Raw genomic sequence first — 18,464 nt, 5'->3', positions numbered from 1 at the left:
CAAATAAATTGCTGTTTGAATTCTCAAAAAACCCATTTAGCCGGAACGAGGAATCGCTAGTTTCTACGTAGTAGGTGCAAACTCAAAATCATTAACGTGTATTTAGATTAGGCTGATAATGAGATACTCTCTTTTCGAAAGTCAACACAAAAGACAGCTCCCAAAACGTCCACCCTTCACCACTTCCTATGTGTTTTTGCGTGGAAGAAGTGGCGCAACAAACTCCCCAGCAACACATGTCTTGAAAACTTGACACTTATTTCTCAATATTTTGTATGTACAAAAAGGACTCCTCCACAGCTTTATTATATGCTTCGCCTAGTCGCCTTCGAAGAGGAAGATGTCCAGGATAGAGCGAAGTGGAAGAAGAAGATACGGACGTCTTGTGACGAAGCGGACCCCGTCACAAGACGGGATAAACGCTAAGAAGAAGCGTCGTCACTTTATCTGAGGTTGTCAGATATATTACACATACGTACCTAAAACAATACTATGATAAACAATCCAATATCAAAGCAGATTACGCACTTATTTACATTTGATGTATTTCCCAATAAATGTTAATACGGTGTTTCTATTCAAGTCAGCTATTTATCTGCGTAAAACAAATTCACGGTTAATTTCCAATGACTAGACAGATGTCAACATGTGTTTTGCGAACAAATATCGTTTATGTACATTTTAGTTCTCAACCTGAAAAATATGTAAGCTTTAGAACGACGTTCACGTAGTAATAAAATCGGACAGTGTCACACTTGTCTATCTGAACATTACGAACGAAAAATAATTGTTTGTCACCTCTACCTCTACCTAACATTTTAAGAAAAACTAACGCAATGATTATACTTAACACATATTCATTGCATCATTGCACTTGACACGTCTATGCCGGAACCTGCTTTTATTACAGAAAGGCAATTCTAGAGATATGCAACATTTCCAGCACATTAGTCATATTGAAAGCGAAACACAATTAGTATTCCGCGCTCAGGGTTTCGTGATTTCTTTAATCGTAGTATGGCTTTAATAAACACACCTCTCTTAACCTCTAATAAAGAGGATTTTTTTTGTTTGTTTGTAGGTGTACCCTGAATGCTCCGAAACCAATTTGAAAATTTCTTTCACTGTCGGAAAGTTACACTCTTCCCGAGTACCATAGACTATATTTAATCCCAGTACGGACAGGTTCTCACGGGATGCGGGTGGAACCGCGGGAAAATAGCTACTATCAATTTTATTGTGGACTCTACAATGTAGAGGTTATAATATTTGTGATATATTACGTTTATCACGTGTACGGAACTAGTGGTAATGGCTTGGGATTGCCGGCTGATTCATCACTAGATGTACTTGATGAAAGTGAGGCCGGGCGCCCAAACAATGCGAATTGCCGCACTCAAGGTTGGCGACACCTGTTTTATAAGTAGGCTGAGGATTAGGTTTAGATTATGGCGAGGCGACTGGGTTGATCGACTTTTTTGGGTCTATGCTCAATACCTTAGCATTTTATTCAGTGTTAGGTATTCTGAGTTTAGGAGCACGGCTATAAGAATAGGAAAGTTTGGAAGGCACCAAGCCAGTTCGGGTTCGAAACCTTGACTTTTCAAGTTAGTGTCGTTTTTCCAACTGGGATGAACAAACTATCGGAGGTCAAACAAAAATTAATGGAATGCAAAGTCACGGTTACTCAACATATTTTTTCTAGTAAACTCATTTCGGTTTTATCTCATGTAATAAATTATGTCGAATTTCCCAACAATTTCTCGGATTTTTTTCTGACACATGCATTATGAGTAAGTAAATTGAAATCCTGGTGAAAGTGCATTATTTGTAAATCAATGCGACCTTGGCGTGCTGCCAAATACTTTGAGCGTTTCGAACTGTTATGAGTTATAGTGACCTGTGGGTACCTAAGTTTATTCGTTTTAGGTACACCAGGAGGTTAGCTAAATAAACACGTTTTATAAATATTTCCTAACCATCACATTTTATTCGGTTCCGAGAGGCTTACTTACGGTACGGATTAACTTTACTGAAGATTCTTTTTGGCATTGAGAATCAAGAGATGTATGGTGTGTGGTGCCAAAATGGGGACCTAAAGTGAAGATTAAAAACATTGGAGGGAGTTTGAAATTGAAAAACCATTGTACTGTAGGCTACGCACACATTGTACTTTGTACCTATAAGATTATGTTGTGTATGTGTAACTGTGCAACGATGCGGCTGCGTCCGCAGTTCTGTAGTTGTATTTTCAGCCAGTTTCTTCATCAAAAGTTAAAGCCAAAGTAAAAGTCAAAGTAATGTCTAAAGTAAAAGTAGCGGTCAAATTCAATTTTTCTATTAGTTTTGCTATCACTTTAGCCTTGAAAAAACGTATTTGACCGTTACTTTTACTTTAGACATTACTTTAACTTTAACTTTTGATGAAGAAACTGGCCCTTAGTCGCCAATATACCGTGATTGCTTTCGGATGTTTTATTTCTGATCTGATACTACGTAGTTCGATATAGCTTGTGAACAGACTCTATTCATAATAGCTAAACTACCATGCATGAGATGGCTTCTGAAAGACCCTAAATGAAATTTTAAACAAGGGAAAATTCAGCAATCAATGTATCCCTAATTGTCTTTCAATGTTTGCAAATTCATAAAACACACTAGGTACCTAAGTTGGTATATTTGTCTTTCTTTTCTCTTCACCACAAACCTACGACTAATCATAAAACGCACACAAACACACGATCCCGCACACTAAAGACACATTTACACACCGACGATGATGCACAACTTAGAGGGTGTTTCCAAAACGTGCGTCGCTTACGTTATTATTCTGCGGACGAACTTCGATGCGTACTGACTCAGTACAACTCCGAGTACTAGGTATTGATAAAACAAATCATTATTATGTTAATTCGTAAGTTAGCTTTGTTTCTATATGCGTTTGTACAAGACTTGCGGCACGTACACACTTTATTCAAATTTACGCCTACAATTTTGGCGCTTTCGTAGTAATCACAATGCATTCATCGCCATTAAATTATACGGATTTTATCTTTAGCTCGGTTTTGTAGCGTCTGCTTTTTGTTTAGCCAGACGTTGATTGTTTTATGTTTGATTGATTAATGATTTATGGTAGTTTATGTCTATTGTTTGGAATTTTAATAATTACGAGGAAAGAAAGCTTACACACCCATGTATACAATGTGACATGATCATTTAGTCACCAGAATGTTTGAGTTGGCTCTAAGACCTGTGATGTGGCACAAATATATTAAAAAGTTAATGACGCTTGACTTCGTAAAAAATAACATGAAACATGATTTAAGGGTCTTGACAAATTCTTATCGCTTGCACTGGCATCAAACGGCAAGAACTAAGTACCTACACTCTTTTATTTAGAATCTGAGAGATTATTTTTGGAAGTATTCCAAGTATTCTGGGAATTACGTGCCTTTGGTCACGTTTTTAGTAAGTATCTAATGAACAGGAAAAATTTGAATTCCCTTCTATGACGAAAAATGTATAAGACTATCTTCGTTTAACATAATTATATATTCCTAGTAGTTTAGTCACAGCCATTGGACAGTTACATTAAAGGAGGCTTAGCTATCAGAAACAGAGCTATAACAGGCTATACCAATATAATAAGGAGGAAACATTTTTTGTTAGTTTTTTTGTTTGTACCCTGGGTAAAAAACTACTGAACCGATCTGATAAATTCTTTCACTGCTGGAAAGCTTTCTTCCCGAGTAACATAGGCTATTTTTTAGGTATCCCGGTATGGACAGTAATTCTCACGAGACGCGGGTGAAAAGGCGGGAAGCCGGCTAGTATCTATCTAATTGTAGTAAGTGCCTGTTACATAGTTAATTTATGCAAAAACACTACATGTTCATAATAAGGATTTTTTTAAATAATAAATAAGGATTTACCTATTTACAATCAATTGTTGTGGTATTTCAACAGTTTCCGTGAAATATGTTATTATAATCACACATTGTAGACAGCACCTAACCAAGTAAATTAATTAACAATAATTCAACTCTTTGTTAGCGCCACAAACCACAAGTGCTTAACACATAGTAATTACATAACCTATGGTATTACGTTAGTACATAGTTTATTAAATAATATTTCGATGTGATTAGTGTGTTTAGGTAAGTATATGATGATCTGCGACGAACCTATTTAATATTTTTTCCAAAAGTTCAACTTTAATTAAGTTCAAAAAGTAAAGCTTAAAATAAGGTTTTTATGACTTGCTCGCTTAGTTAACTGAACCACATTACTTAAATGCCTAAACCCAGGTTTAATTATTTCAATATAAAAAAAATACTCATAAACAACAAAATGACTAATAAACGCCCAGTTTCTGCAAAAGTCTAACAGATTATTTCCAGCAATTATGTATATAAAACTGTCGTAACTAGAACTTCAATGTACAGTGCACTGTATTGACGTAAACTGACCCTGGTAATACCCAGCGATCATAAATCTTCCTTTCTATTCTATTATTACAATAACAACACTTTATGTTAGAAAATCAGAGTATTTATAGGAACTTTATCTTGTTATGGTAATATGTGCAGTATGCAGTATGGTAATATGTACAATAATATGCAAAAATATGATACAGAATTTTTCAGTCTCTGGTACTAAGTATATTAGTTAGCTTCAGATTTTAATTTATAAAACTATTTGCTTAGAAAGTCGTTTACATCACTTTTGTTTACAAAGATTAGCTCCAAATGGAAGTACACAGTAGTGGAACAATGAAAGAATACCATTGTTATTATTTTTAACTTAATTTTATTTATCAAAAAACGGGCCTACTTTACGAAGGACATGATATTAATTTATTGAGTTACCTTCGCGAATAATAATATAAGAAACAAAAGAGTGTGTCCCTACTAAAGGCTGCCCAAGGTTTCATAATTCGATGACTCTATTTTGGATCAGTGTGAACGCTATGATTCACCAGTGGGGTCACTGATTCATCCATTCATTAATTCAGATCAGTTTTATATTTTACAACTTGCTTGGCACGTACTTTATTTAACCACTTTGGTTGTATTTTTGAGTTATTTGCTATATAATAATTAACATACTTAGGTACCTCTTAAAGAAAAAATGTCGAGTCAAAAAAAGTTATTTAATAAAAGAAACAGCCTGTAGTAGCACACAATTCTTCTTTACTGGTTTCTGTGTATCTGTATCTACTAATATTGAAATTATATCTGTGGCAGTGTTACAAACCTAGGAGTTCATATTTCCCAGAAGTTTGTTTTTCCCAGAAGGAGTATAAATGAGTGTAGGATCGGAATGTTCTAGGGCCTAGAACTATTAAATTTTTATTTATTTGAAATTATTTATTAATTTTAACTTATTTTTTTGCCAACTTATTTCTCATTAATAACAATAATAACAATTGATATAATATATAGATATAATTGATATAATGATAGATATAATTGATAACAATATTCCCGACTTTTTAGCCGCTGGAAATTATAGAGATTTCTAAGCTGGATGGGTCAATAATTTTGGGAGATTTTAACACTGATCTGTAGCACAAGTGCTAATCAGTACAACGTTTAAAATTAACAGACAAAAAATACTCAGCTTACATTAAATAGCACATACGTAACACAGTTAAGGAAAAAAAGGTGTACTACTAATCAGCCTAATTAACATAACATAACTGAACGTCATAGATCATCATACATAACAGTATATAAATCAATGATCCACTGCTGCAACATTATCGCTTGACATAAGTGATTTACGTCAATGGCGTGACATCTGCGCCTGAGTCACTCGTTAGCGTTCACGGCAAACCTCTTTGGTAATTAATTCACAGAAAATTGTGTTGAGCCAATGACCTATATTTTTATTTTGTAGAAATTTCAAGTGTATTTTTGGTAGTTAATATTCAATAGAGAATACTATATTTAGATATAGCTGGGCAAGCTTCTTCTTAGATAAAATAGACTCGTACATAAGTATCACAGTAGGCCACCATGCTCGAGAAAGACTATAAAAATTGTAAACCTATGAATTTACCAGGCATCTTAAGTTTTGCATGTTAATTAATAAGAGGAGAAAGGGGAAAAGTTTATCTTGAACTCCATTAAATTGATCAAGTACATAGTTACAAGTAGGTAAGTAATAAGAAAATAAACTTATGAAACTCAGCACTCGGCTTGGATTGCGTACCTTACAAGAAGTTAGGCTGTGTATATTTTATTAAACCCGCGAATGGCATCAGATGCAGTAAATAAAATTGGTTTTCCCCAGAACTTCGAGGTAGTTGATAACCTTGACGATGCATCTATAGGTACTACTGAGATAAATAATCTACTGTGTAACCATTAGAATTTAGACAGGTAGGTGTAGGTACTACTCGAACTTGGGTTGCTGTCCTCTTCTACTTATTAAGTAAATCATGGAAGTGCATGAAAGTTGTACCTAGGTATATTTATTGCTTATGGAATTATGTTAAGCTCCTTATAAAGAGAAAACCAATAAGTATCGCGATTAAATCTGAATTTATTGTGGTCTATTTTTATTTATGGCAAAATCTAATTCATTCACATCTTGTATTTAATAGCTAGAAGTGTAATGGTAATGTTACAAACTCTCCCCTCACAAATTATCCTTAGGGCAGTATTTAACGCACTTCATCAAGTCCACTATTGCACAGGAATTAGAGCGGTTTTAGATGATGAACCCACCCACTCAGACGCTCATAACTGGCTTAAAACAACCAGTACATATGCAATTACAACCAGCAGTTTATTAATCAAAAGTGTATTGGATAATGATTTTCCCTAGTCGATACCACTCGCACGCACCGGCGGCCGCACTGTGCGATTCCACTTCATTTTGTGGTGCAAACGAGGACCAAGTCCTACTTTTGCGCGCTCGAACATGAAATTAAAATCGGTTTAATGTATAAATGTGATATGCACTTAATTAATATTTAATTAGGTGTCTAAATAAAAGCGCTCTGTGTTGCCCGCTGCGGTAACGATTGTGTTGCCATGTAAAATTATGTACTGGTAAAAAACGTTTGTCATGTCGGATTTGAGGTTTGGTTTGGAATTGTTTTATTTTGGAGTTGAATTGTGGATTTTTAGGTACTCAATAGATACATTCCGGTTATTTCCATGGAATATGAAGGAAATAGAGCAAATATGAGACCTTAGAAAACTTAAGAAGTTATGCTGACAAAAAGCTTGATAGACAAAGCTTCTGTATCATTTCTTACACCTTCTTCAGCCAGTATAAGATCATAAACTTACTAAAACAACATTCTTAAAACACGAACATTACCCAGTATAACACGGTAGTTATGAAAGCTAGCTGTTAACATAGGCACGGACAGGGAGCCTAGGCCTGCCGTTGACGTGGGATAATTACCGGCCGTCCCCCGCGTTCCCCTCCCCGGCCACCTACACCCCCCCTCGCCCCTGCGACACCCACGGTAATGTCACATTAACACTGCTACCTCCGGGCGTCCGCGTGGAAACTGTCAAAACATCGCGTCCTGTTTAACGAATATGAAATAAATGAAAATAGCGATTAAAATTGGCCATTCGCTGTGGAACTTGCCGTGTTGTTTTATGGGAGGTGGGGTAATTGCGATTTTGTGTTGGGGTATTTAGAACCAGCGATACTGAAAGAATTTTGATCCAATACATATATTCTAGAGGTGGCACTCAATCTCATCAAATGTCATGGTTCACAACAACAATTTCACAATTATTTTGTCATAGGTTTAGATAGGTAAGTTAAGGTAAATATGTCATTAGGTAAGTTAAGATTAAATCTGGATCTTAGTCGACTTTACTTCTGCTTTCTTGCTTACTACGGACGCAGCCTTTAAGAAACCATTTTTACGCTTCTTTTTTCAGGGATGTTTTCGTGTCTCATAAAAATAAGTTCTTACGAAACCATATCAACTCTTGACGGCAAAAAATCCTGCTTGAAGGCATATACCAAAAATATATAAGTATCCTAATTAAGACCATAGTCCTACATATAGGTTAACTGCCGTCACGTCACCGTTGTCGCGCACAAACACGTCTGAGCCAATCAAGGGCGTTGATTAGGGGCGGGGGTGTAATTAGGCTCCTTTGATCGCGACGCCCGTTCTTGTTTAACATGTGATTAGACGTATAATCGATGTAGGATGCGGTGACGGAAACTATGGAAGCTGTTCCGGTTTCCGACTATGTACTTCAAGGAATTGTTCGTGGTCTAATTATGTTAGTTTAGTTCGTTGATCAATGTATTCAGAAGTCGGAAGATCATTTCATTGATAACAATTCCAAAGCCCTTACTCGTCGAGGTGTCAGACTCTACTAATTTTTTGTTCTTTTTCCGAATAGTCACCCGAGATCAAAAGTTAGGTACGCTACCCCCGCACATTTTTTAAAGAGTTTCTTAATATAAAGTACCACAGTATCCGTACCCCAAAAGTCCTTAAATCTTTTATTAAATTAAATTCAATAACCAATCTCATCGTCAAGAAAACCCCTACAAGTATCAAAACAGAGTAAAACAACACACATAGTTGGCTGAAGCTTTATAAATCTCATTATACTCCCATAAGAATATTCTCACCCCTCGGGCGAGAGTTTTTGTTTTTATTGGTGATCACTTACATCGTAAGTTGGCGTAATTCGATACATCCTGTGCTTGCCGGCCCGCGGTGGATACTGCGAAGAGAAAGGGCCTAACTGCCGTGTTCCCAACGAAAAAATCATGAACATGCTCATTGTGATGGAGAACACAATAAGAATTACTAACTCCGAAGTTACTGGGAAATACTGGGATTTGTAATGGGAAAAGAAATTCTTCTCATGCCGTTTTAAAGTAGCAGGAACTGTCAAAAACATTGTCACGCACAAATTTGTAACATTAAAATAAGTTAAAGGTTCTATTGACAAATAAAACAGTATACGTAAATTCGCTTGCCAAAGTCTGAAGGATTTACAGCCAAAATCCGGCTGCTTTCAATAAGCATGGAGAAGGTCGAGAACATCTAGAATTTCTTCTCTGTTTCAGAAGTGGCCTTGTTAAGAGAGGTACAGTGGGAGAGTAAAAGGGCTGATTATGATAAAGCCTACTTTAAATGAGGGTAGGAGGTATAAATATCGAGCTTATTTACAAAGGAATTTGGAAAGTACCTAGTAGGTACTATTGTTTTGTCGTATCCGGCATCCTGATCATTAAGTTAATGTAAACATATTTTCGAGTGGTAGTGGTGAACCTTTTACGGCTATCATTTCCTGCAAAAGCTTGTAAACAAACTTTCTTTCCTCTTTAGGTTAGGTCAAGGGTATAAATTGTTTTGTAAGGTATACGTACCTATTTCGGTACCTAGGTCATTTTTAATGGTATGTAAATTATTATGAATTATTTACTTTGTTATCGAATGGATTTTCCAGTTATTGTTTTTACTGTTCGAGTAAAAGTTGCATATTTACATACCATACTTTCAGATTAAACACACCTATACTACAAAAGGTTGTTTTCAGGTTCTGCAATATTATTAAAATTAACTTTTAACATGTCGTTTTGGCAGTTAATCTTGGTTTTAATATTTCACGAATATATAATACAAAATAAACAAATATTTGTTAAGTACGCCTTCAGTTCACATTACAATCTTTACCTAACACAGATTCATGTTCATAATAAAAAAAAAAAACCCCGAAAAGTCATTGTTATGCTTTCAGGCATAATATTTTCAGTGTCCCTGGACGTCATAGAGAACACTGAACGAAATGGCAACGGCATTGACAATAATTACTGGCCGGATAACGGAAATCCGGTCTAAACTTACGTCCCATAGCCGGGCAACGGATGTCCGGCTTCATTTATTCATCTTACACAAACAGCATTTCTTGTATAGTGGTTGAAAATGGTCATTTTAGCCGAATTTTCCGGAAAATGTCATCCTCAATCATATGCAATGACGATACAGCGAAATACCTAACATAGATAAAAAAAATGAATTATACGATTCGGATCATCATATATAATTTATGTTCACGTAAGTAAACTAAAAATATCTGCTGAAAACAATATCGTCAAAACTAGCAATACCAACGTAGAAAAAATGGAAAATATTTACAGTAGTAAGTTACAGTCATAAACAATTACCTACATACACAAATGTCTACAATTGCCGAAAATATCACCACAAAAAATTTGCGTACATAAGAAAGCCGCAAAATTACGTCTGCACTTACTGTGATATTATGTAAAATAATATAAAAACTAATATAATGGTAAGAACTCGTGTAAATAAGTACAAACGGTAACATTGTCCGGTTCAGTGCGTTCGATTCTTAAGACACGTCCACTGTAGGTAATGTAAGTTGCCAAGATTAGGTGCGTGGCCACTAAACATGAGAGTTTCAAGGTATAGGGAATTTTATGAAAACGAAATACATGCCAGTGTGGCAATTTTATGTTTTATGGTTTTGCTCAAACCACTTCTGTCAAGAAATACTTAATTTTGACCAATTACTGTCAATTTTGTTTGCAATGCATCCTTCTAACGAGGTGAAGATTTTGCTTACAACTTTAAAATTAAACAAATCAGATGTTTATGTCTATAGACTGAGGAGAAAAGCTACGAGACAAAAACGTTATAATAAGTATAGCTATCCCAACTTCCTATCCACACATAAGCCTATCTCTGTGTGTGGTTCATTTGTATAGCGTGTTCCCTGTTGCCCTTTGCCGATGTAAGCCCGCTGTTCTAGTGGCTCCACCGAAGGTATTGTTACACGGAATGGATCCGGCCGATTGACGATCGTTGATACAGCCGGCCGGGCGCGTAACATTATCCGCCGTACACGCGATACGCAGGCTAGCGTTACCTATCTCGCGCACATACTTGTCTACCTACCTATCTACCTCCCGGCGACGCGGCGCGAGCGCACACTCCGACCGAACCCAGCCACACTTATCGATATCTTTATTGACATATTAACGGCCGTTTGTTACCATTTGTGAAACTGCTCGATATACCTAAGCTCCATCATAAAAGTAATGCCCAATCATCCCGCAAATTACGTACGTGAAATACTTTCCACCAACTTCACTTGAACTGAACGTATCTAACCAAGCTCGCATACAAAAGGAAAATTACACTAAAATTAGCAGTTAGTAGTTCGGCTAGTAGATACACTAGTGTGCTGTAAGCTTTGTGCATTGCCCGTGCTCTTTCAGCGAGATAATCAGATCATTACCGCCTCACAACACAACGGGCACTTATTTAGACCTGATCCTAAATAAAATAAAGTGTCCTTCTATCCGTTTACTGAGCTCGTTCGATGCCAAATTATATGGCTGAGTTTCAAATTGTAGTCGAAACTTGGAACATCATGTCGTAAGACGAAACGCAAATTGCTGACACGACTTACACAATATTTTTTAGTAACAAACTCAAACAGATTACCGACGCAGCCGGGCAGCACGTAGAACAATAATTGATTGTATTGAGCCTGGCCGACACCTCAAAAATGTATCGGTAAGTATGAGGAGCGAATATTAATTTTGCGTCTCGCTTATCCCTATAAAGTTTGACGTGAAGAAAAGAGAAAGGATTATGGACGGTGCTATCCGATATGCGTTTTCCTCTGAAGGATACAAGTACGTGATTCGGTGTGTTTTTTTCGTGGGTGGAATTATTTGTAAGGCTTCGTTATGTGTTGCTCATTACTGTACAAGCGCGTATCCTGCCGGGCGACCGCAAATGCGAGACATTACGGCTCGGAGGAGCCACCTGAGCTCGAGAGAGCGCGGTGCTCCTGCGCTTAATGCTTCATACGTGGTACGTGCACCGACGCTAGCCAGCTCGCGTTTTGTAAAACAAAAGGTTTATCGACTACAGGTGCTAAAACAATTCAGCACTTTAAAGAAAATTGCTACTGAAATTACAGAATCATCTCAAATAAGTGTTCAGATAGTCTACAACTGAAAGCTATGTTCTTTTCCCTTATAAAAAATGTGTAGAGTTTAAAGTTTTTCAAAACCCCAAAGGCTCAATTCCTTAGTAATGGCAAGCATGGATTTTTATTTTTAATCCTTCAAGAATTAACTCTATCATTCTCCCTTTCATTGATAAGATAGACAAACATAAAAATTGAATGCCGATCTTGGCGAGTGAACTTATTGAATCGGTGGTTCGGTGGCTGCGGTGGAGTTTGGGGCGGCCGCTCGCCCGGGAGACCGCAGACCGAACTGTAAATACTTATCCGAAACTACTAGACGAATGTATTCATCAATGAATTAGGCAATAGTAAGTGTAATATTTACATTTTACATAAATCCAAACAAATCCAAGAATAATTTTATATTAATTTTGGTACCCTTTGTATGTGGTTAAAGCAGAGAAAATCATCAAAGACAAATTTTGAAAATATAACTTTTTTTTTATCTACTTGGCTACCTAAATGACAATATTTTTAGCGGAACCTTTTTAGGATTCAGTCTGCATTTTAAGCCAGTGATCCGCCACGGAACATGTTTTAGGGTTAATTTTAAAGCATCTAAAATATCAGGTGAATCTTTGTGGTTAGAGCTTTTACAGTGCACTGTAGTGTACATTTAAAATGCGCGAATATTGCCACATCGGAAAATAGTCTGTAATGAGTTGGGGGACACGCGGAGTTAGATGAATAATACAAACGTTTGTCGGCGAACCATCGATAAAATCATTCAGAACTTTACTGTTTAGAAGTTTTGCGTGCTTTTTGTTGCGGGCGCGGCAAGGGTTGGGCTGTCAAACGGACGGCTGATATCGATAATATATACTTTGGGTTGTATTTCAATATCAAAACGGTGGTACTAGAATTACATTATTACGTGAAGATGTACAATTACATTATACCTAATCGTTAATCAGTTTACTGTACTTCCCGAAATGTTTAACGGACAAATTGGTATATCAAAAGCGTTTTATCGCCTTCAATCTGTAAAAACCGTCGGAGCCACACAAAGTAATTTTGATTGGTAATATTGATGAAAAAAAAAAATCAATACCCGCTACCGTTAATCATATCAATACATTGAAATGGAGAAGCATGTAAGAAATTACATGGTTTTAAATAGGCAATTATAAAATTGACGTACCGATAATACTCAGCACGTAGCGGGTTAACTGTCCAGTCGGTCCAGGAGCTGTGGTTTTGCGGCCAGGCTTAATTCTACCCGCACCGCTCCGCCCACCATACATTTTAATAGTTTTAATGCCCCAAGAAGCTATCTTCGGTAGCCGATTACGAATAGCAATCCATAGGCAAGCTCCAATAAGTTTTTTGTAACGGCTAGTTATGAAATACTAGAAATGAAGACGTTACCGCGAACGTGATTCATTTCTTTGGGTCGGAAATCGTGTGAGGTCAACAGGACGTTCCCAAATTATTTCGTTGGTTTCGTAGGGTAAGTTGCGGGAGGTTCTACTTTTGCTTTTATTACTCAATTTCGTAGATCTGATGTTTTGAATTAGAATGTGTTGTATCCGGTGTGAATTGCAGCTGGATTTTCCATTCGGCGACATTTAGAGAATACGCCGTTTTTATGTTTTAAAATAAAACCTTACTCAACCATGATTTACCTAATGAATCATAGGCGCCTCTTATTAGATACAAAATAATGTATTTTTTCTCAACTTAATCCCAGAAATCAGTAATAGGTACTTTTTGCGATTCCAACTAACCATTCTACTTATTTCTTGTTCAATTCAAGGGAAATTGTGTTGTTTTGGCTCAACATTGTATCCTTCAGAATGGCAGTTGGCTATCGTAATATTGGTACAAATTGGCCAGGTGCGAGGTGGCAATACAGTGATAGAGCGCATACGGTGCGTAGGAGGCTAATCCGTTGCCGCTTATTACATCCCACAGTAGCACACCGATTGAAACCGCAGGCTGCGGCCCCTGATTTCTGCAGCCCCATCGATCTATAGTTTCGTTATCAAATTTTCACACGGACCCTCGGCCGGCACCAAGATTGACTTTATTTGAGTAAGTGTAACCGCAGCGGTACGCGCCAACCCGGCTAACGCGCGATAACCGACGCTCTTGACTCCGCTTTACGATACATAGCCGAGTCGATACCATTTTTCAATTGTTTCTCTAGTGAATTAAAGGTATTGGAGTGTGAAACAGTGAAAAGTATCGTTACAATGCGATAGGTTGTCGGTCGGTAGCCAATCACGGCGCCCGAGATATTGATCATCGAAATTGATCAATCAAATCGAAAATCTACCGGAAATAAGGCGCGATGTAATATTACGTTGTTCTTAGAATTGAATGTTTTCAAAAATAGATTTTGTATTTCATAGCAATTTTACTAAAAGTGTGAAAAGTGTTATTATGTTAAATTTTTGTGGTTGTATTTGCGTTGAATTGGAAGTCCGTACAATTCTAAACATTGTATCGGCCGTGCAGTAATTATTGGGCAGCGTTGAGAGCCGTTGAAATTGATAGTATTTGACGTAGAAGTGATTACATGTGTGCCATCGGCATTAGCAGCCGTCAGTGAATGGACCGCCACTCTGATTACTTTGGATTCAAATAGTGATAGACAAGCGCGGACACTCTAGCTCTACATAATCCATAGACAGGAATATTTTCAAAAACTATGAATAATATCTTTAGTTGGTTTGAAAATGTCCTAGTAGGTTTGCAAGGCTTGTTTGTGATAATTCTCTATTAAAATCGGGAATTAAATAAGATACCCACAAAATTTGGTATTCCTAAGAACTTTATGATAAATGTTATCTCAAAGACGTTATACATACGAGTAAAGAGTGGAGTAAAGAGAGACCATGTTCTGAAATCTGTTGGCTACTGTATTACATTATTTTTTGCCCTAATTATTTATTTACTTGAAGTTTCAATCAACATGACAAGAACGAACCTCAAAAAGTTTGGTCAACAGTAACTGGCATAAAACTTTTACCGCCATTAACACAATTCCAAATTCAAACAGTTCTACAAGTTCGCTAGTCTATGGCGCACGATGTTAGCCGACGTAATGACATTGTGGCAACGCGCGTTTTTTCTCCCCATCGCGTTGATGTTATTGTTATTATTTTTCTCTCGACTCCATCTAGGGGTCGATGACATTTGTCTTAGCTTCTGGAAGCCGTGTAATGTTCTAAGTAGCTGGTGAAAATTGTAGTCAGTACCTATGCAGATTTTTGATACAACATACTATGGTCAGTGTGGTCGCAAGTTCGCTCATCAATTTTGATATACTAAAAATAAATAAATGTATTGGTCATTGTATTTTACATTGAAGTAAAATACTGTTTAGTATGGGTATTGAAAAATATATAGATACAGATTGATGAAGTAGGTATATTGAGAATCTTGTATGTGAACATTGTGATCGGTGTTAGATAAGTTAAAACTCGGCCGTTCGAAATATAAAGGGCTGTTTTTGAAAGATAGTTAAGTACCTGCATTTATTCAGTAAGAAATTAATTATTTGACCATTTCTGACATAGAGTTTTCCTGTAAATTGCTCGTAGCTTACGCTAACGCTATGCTCTTGAAGAATTTTTATGACTAGAAGACTGGTTATTTCAGGATAGTGTGAATGATCATTTCCGCTTGTAAGTTGGGATTTTTTACTTACATCGATAAAATACGAAGTAAAATAGTAACAGGGTATTTCCCTTGACCTTTGCTGTAGATGGATTGTTTCAACACACACATTTAACAATAATTATTCACAATAGCCCAAATCCATATCAACAAACCATATTCGGAAGCATATTTACGTCACTGGACTCGTAATTATTACATAAGGAAAAATGTTTCTTGTTGCTTGGTTAGAAACATTATTATGCGGAAACATTAGATTTGAAACGTCTAGTTTCAGAACATATTGACCGACTAACCGATTAGTATTTAGGTAACTCAAGAATTCTACTTAATTCGAATCTACGACATTGTTATGTTTCCAACCACTAAGCTTACAACAAAGACTATAATTACTTTATGGCTTACAAGAAGAAAATGATGAGATGCACTTAAACTCTACTTGATTGTAAATTGTTCAATATCATGGAAATAACTATCCGGGAAATTATGATCCCGCGATGCAGCGTTTTTTCAAATGATTTGATTCGAATTAAAAAAAAAAACCTGCATAAAAATATGAACCCATTAACAAAAACCCTATTTAAATTAAGAATTCTAATTCGGAACTCGAATATCCGAAACGCAATTCAAAATGCGTTCCAATTGACGTTTGTAACGTTTGAACACGCGTAGGGCAGCAAGCTTGCAAGGTGTTCGATCAGGGCACGTAATTGGCCGGTTCCGATTGTTCCGGAGCGCATCCCCTCATGAACGGCTGTCTACGTCATCATCCGATGACCGCATTGTTTGCCCGTCTGTGTACAACTGTTTTTAATATGAACTTGCTGAATAGTGGATTTTAATGAATGCTAGGTTGAGTACTTTTAGTGTAATTCAATGGCTCCCATTTCTTCCGCAAAGTGTTGACTGTCAATTGACTTGATGCTAGGGTGTAAAATATAGGCGCGAATGTGAAAGCTTTTTTTAAAACTGCAATGGACAACAAGAGAAACTAGCCAACTTAAAATTAACATCACTAAGAAGCTTGTGCTCAAACCACGTAGATGTCATTAAATAACAGCCGTGAATCACAACGCAATCGAAGTGGACCATTACGAAGATATTTCTTAGGCAGGAAACAAACCATTACCGATGCAATATCGATCGTTTTATTTAAGTATAATTTTGTTCCATTCAACAACTTGTAATTTATAAGATATAATACCTAAGCAATTTCACAGGTCAAGATGACGGGAACGTATCATCGCAGCCGGTGAAGGATGAAAAGAAGATGGCAAGCTCATTATTTATTATTTTACCCAAAAATAAGACCAGTTATATATTTTCCAAGTAAACAACAAACTGCCAGCATTAAGCAGTTAGATGACAAAACCGTCCTAACAATCTCAGCTTCAAAGGACCAGAAAGTGAAGGCTCCCAGCTACTTCCAAAATAATTAACTCTAATACAGACGCACGAAGTATTGCAAACCAAGCCAACAGTTAGCAACGAGCATTAGAGTTGACATGGGCTGTCGGCGGCGGCTAATAACGTGCGTAATGGCGGATCGTCATTAGCGGCGCGCGCGCAGATTGCTGAGAGCACTGATGAAACCCGCCGGGATTGCCTTGTAAACGCCTCGAGTAGGATCGTGCATTAAGAACGGATAGATTGGGCATATTCTCGTCCTTTGCGTTAGATTTTTGGTTGTGTTCATGTATGAATCACTAGAAAAAGGTCAGGTCAGGTTGATTATTTTCATAGAAAATGGCTTGGCAATTGACAACTATTTCCAATAACCAGTTAGGAATTTGAATACCTTGAAATAAAAAAATAAATGACTCCTTCTTGTAGACACGAATTCGCAAAATTTTCCTTTGGTTAATTGTGATTTCTTAGAAAATTCTATTTTAATGGCAGAAGCATGCGAAAATTGCTGTTTGATCAAAAAATTATTGCATGAATAAAATGAGCCTGCCTGATTGAGCTTTGTTATTAATTTCACGGAGACTGTCAGAAGCAATTTGTGGTAGCTTTTAATTGATTTAAATTGTCCTTTGGAATCGAAAATGTGAGAATTTTATTAAATACTTTGATCGTTTACTTTTTGCGATTCTTCAAATCAACGGTCTCATTTTACGGTATCAGAAGTAAGTTGTAAAATAGCACTAAGAGGTGACATAGAGGTAGTATTTTAGTCAGTCGCCTTTTCATCTTTTCTTTAGCATTTAAGAAGAGTGACCCAAAAATATGAACTTAACCCATTGTATGCTTTAGCGCAGATTCGAGGCACAATTGATTTTCTATTGTTTTCTTTAGACGAGAAATTAATGGAAAAAAAACTTTTTTCTACGGTACCCATTCTAGTAGGTACATAAGGCTGTTGCCAACAGGTCGTCGGTAAATAAGGCGGCAGTCAGTTAGAGGCTGAGATTGTGCCGCGAGTAATGAGCGCGGATATTAATAAACTTAACGCAGGCTCCGGGACACTTTACGGTTATTTAGGCCATAATTACGTCGGGAAAATTACCTATCTGTCTGTTTTTATATGATTTAGAAGATTATTTTTTGGATGCTAATGTTTATATTATGGTGTTTGAAAAAGTTAGAAGTGTGATCATAAATCTTGCATATTGCAGTAATTTTATTGGAGTATAAATCTTTACGGCGATAACTCTATTGCAATAACTTATTGATCAGTAAATCAGTGATAAAATCAGTAATTTTACATTAAGATGAAGATACAACTTTAAAATATTTTATTTTTATTTAATTGCTATATCTGTCTACTAGCACGTGCCAGCTGTTTCACCCGCATCCCGTGGAAACCTCTGCACGAACCCGGAT

At 36.7% G+C, this 18,464-nt stretch overlaps 1 protein-coding gene across 1 annotated transcript in view; it reads right to left on the bottom strand.

The window, feature by feature from the left end:
• Positions 1–18,464, bottom strand: part of LOC124639162 (runt-related transcription factor 3-like) — a 54,179-nt gene that overhangs the window by 6,429 nt on the left and 29,286 nt on the right. The window lies entirely within an intron of this gene.

Source organism: Helicoverpa zea, chromosome 18 (assembly GCF_022581195.2).
Source record: "Helicoverpa zea isolate HzStark_Cry1AcR chromosome 18, ilHelZeax1.1, whole genome shotgun sequence".
Lineage (NCBI taxonomy): Eukaryota > Metazoa > Arthropoda > Insecta > Lepidoptera > Noctuidae > Helicoverpa > Helicoverpa zea.
Note: the sequence above shows the minus strand (reverse complement) of the source record. Positions and strands in the feature narration are given on the sequence as shown.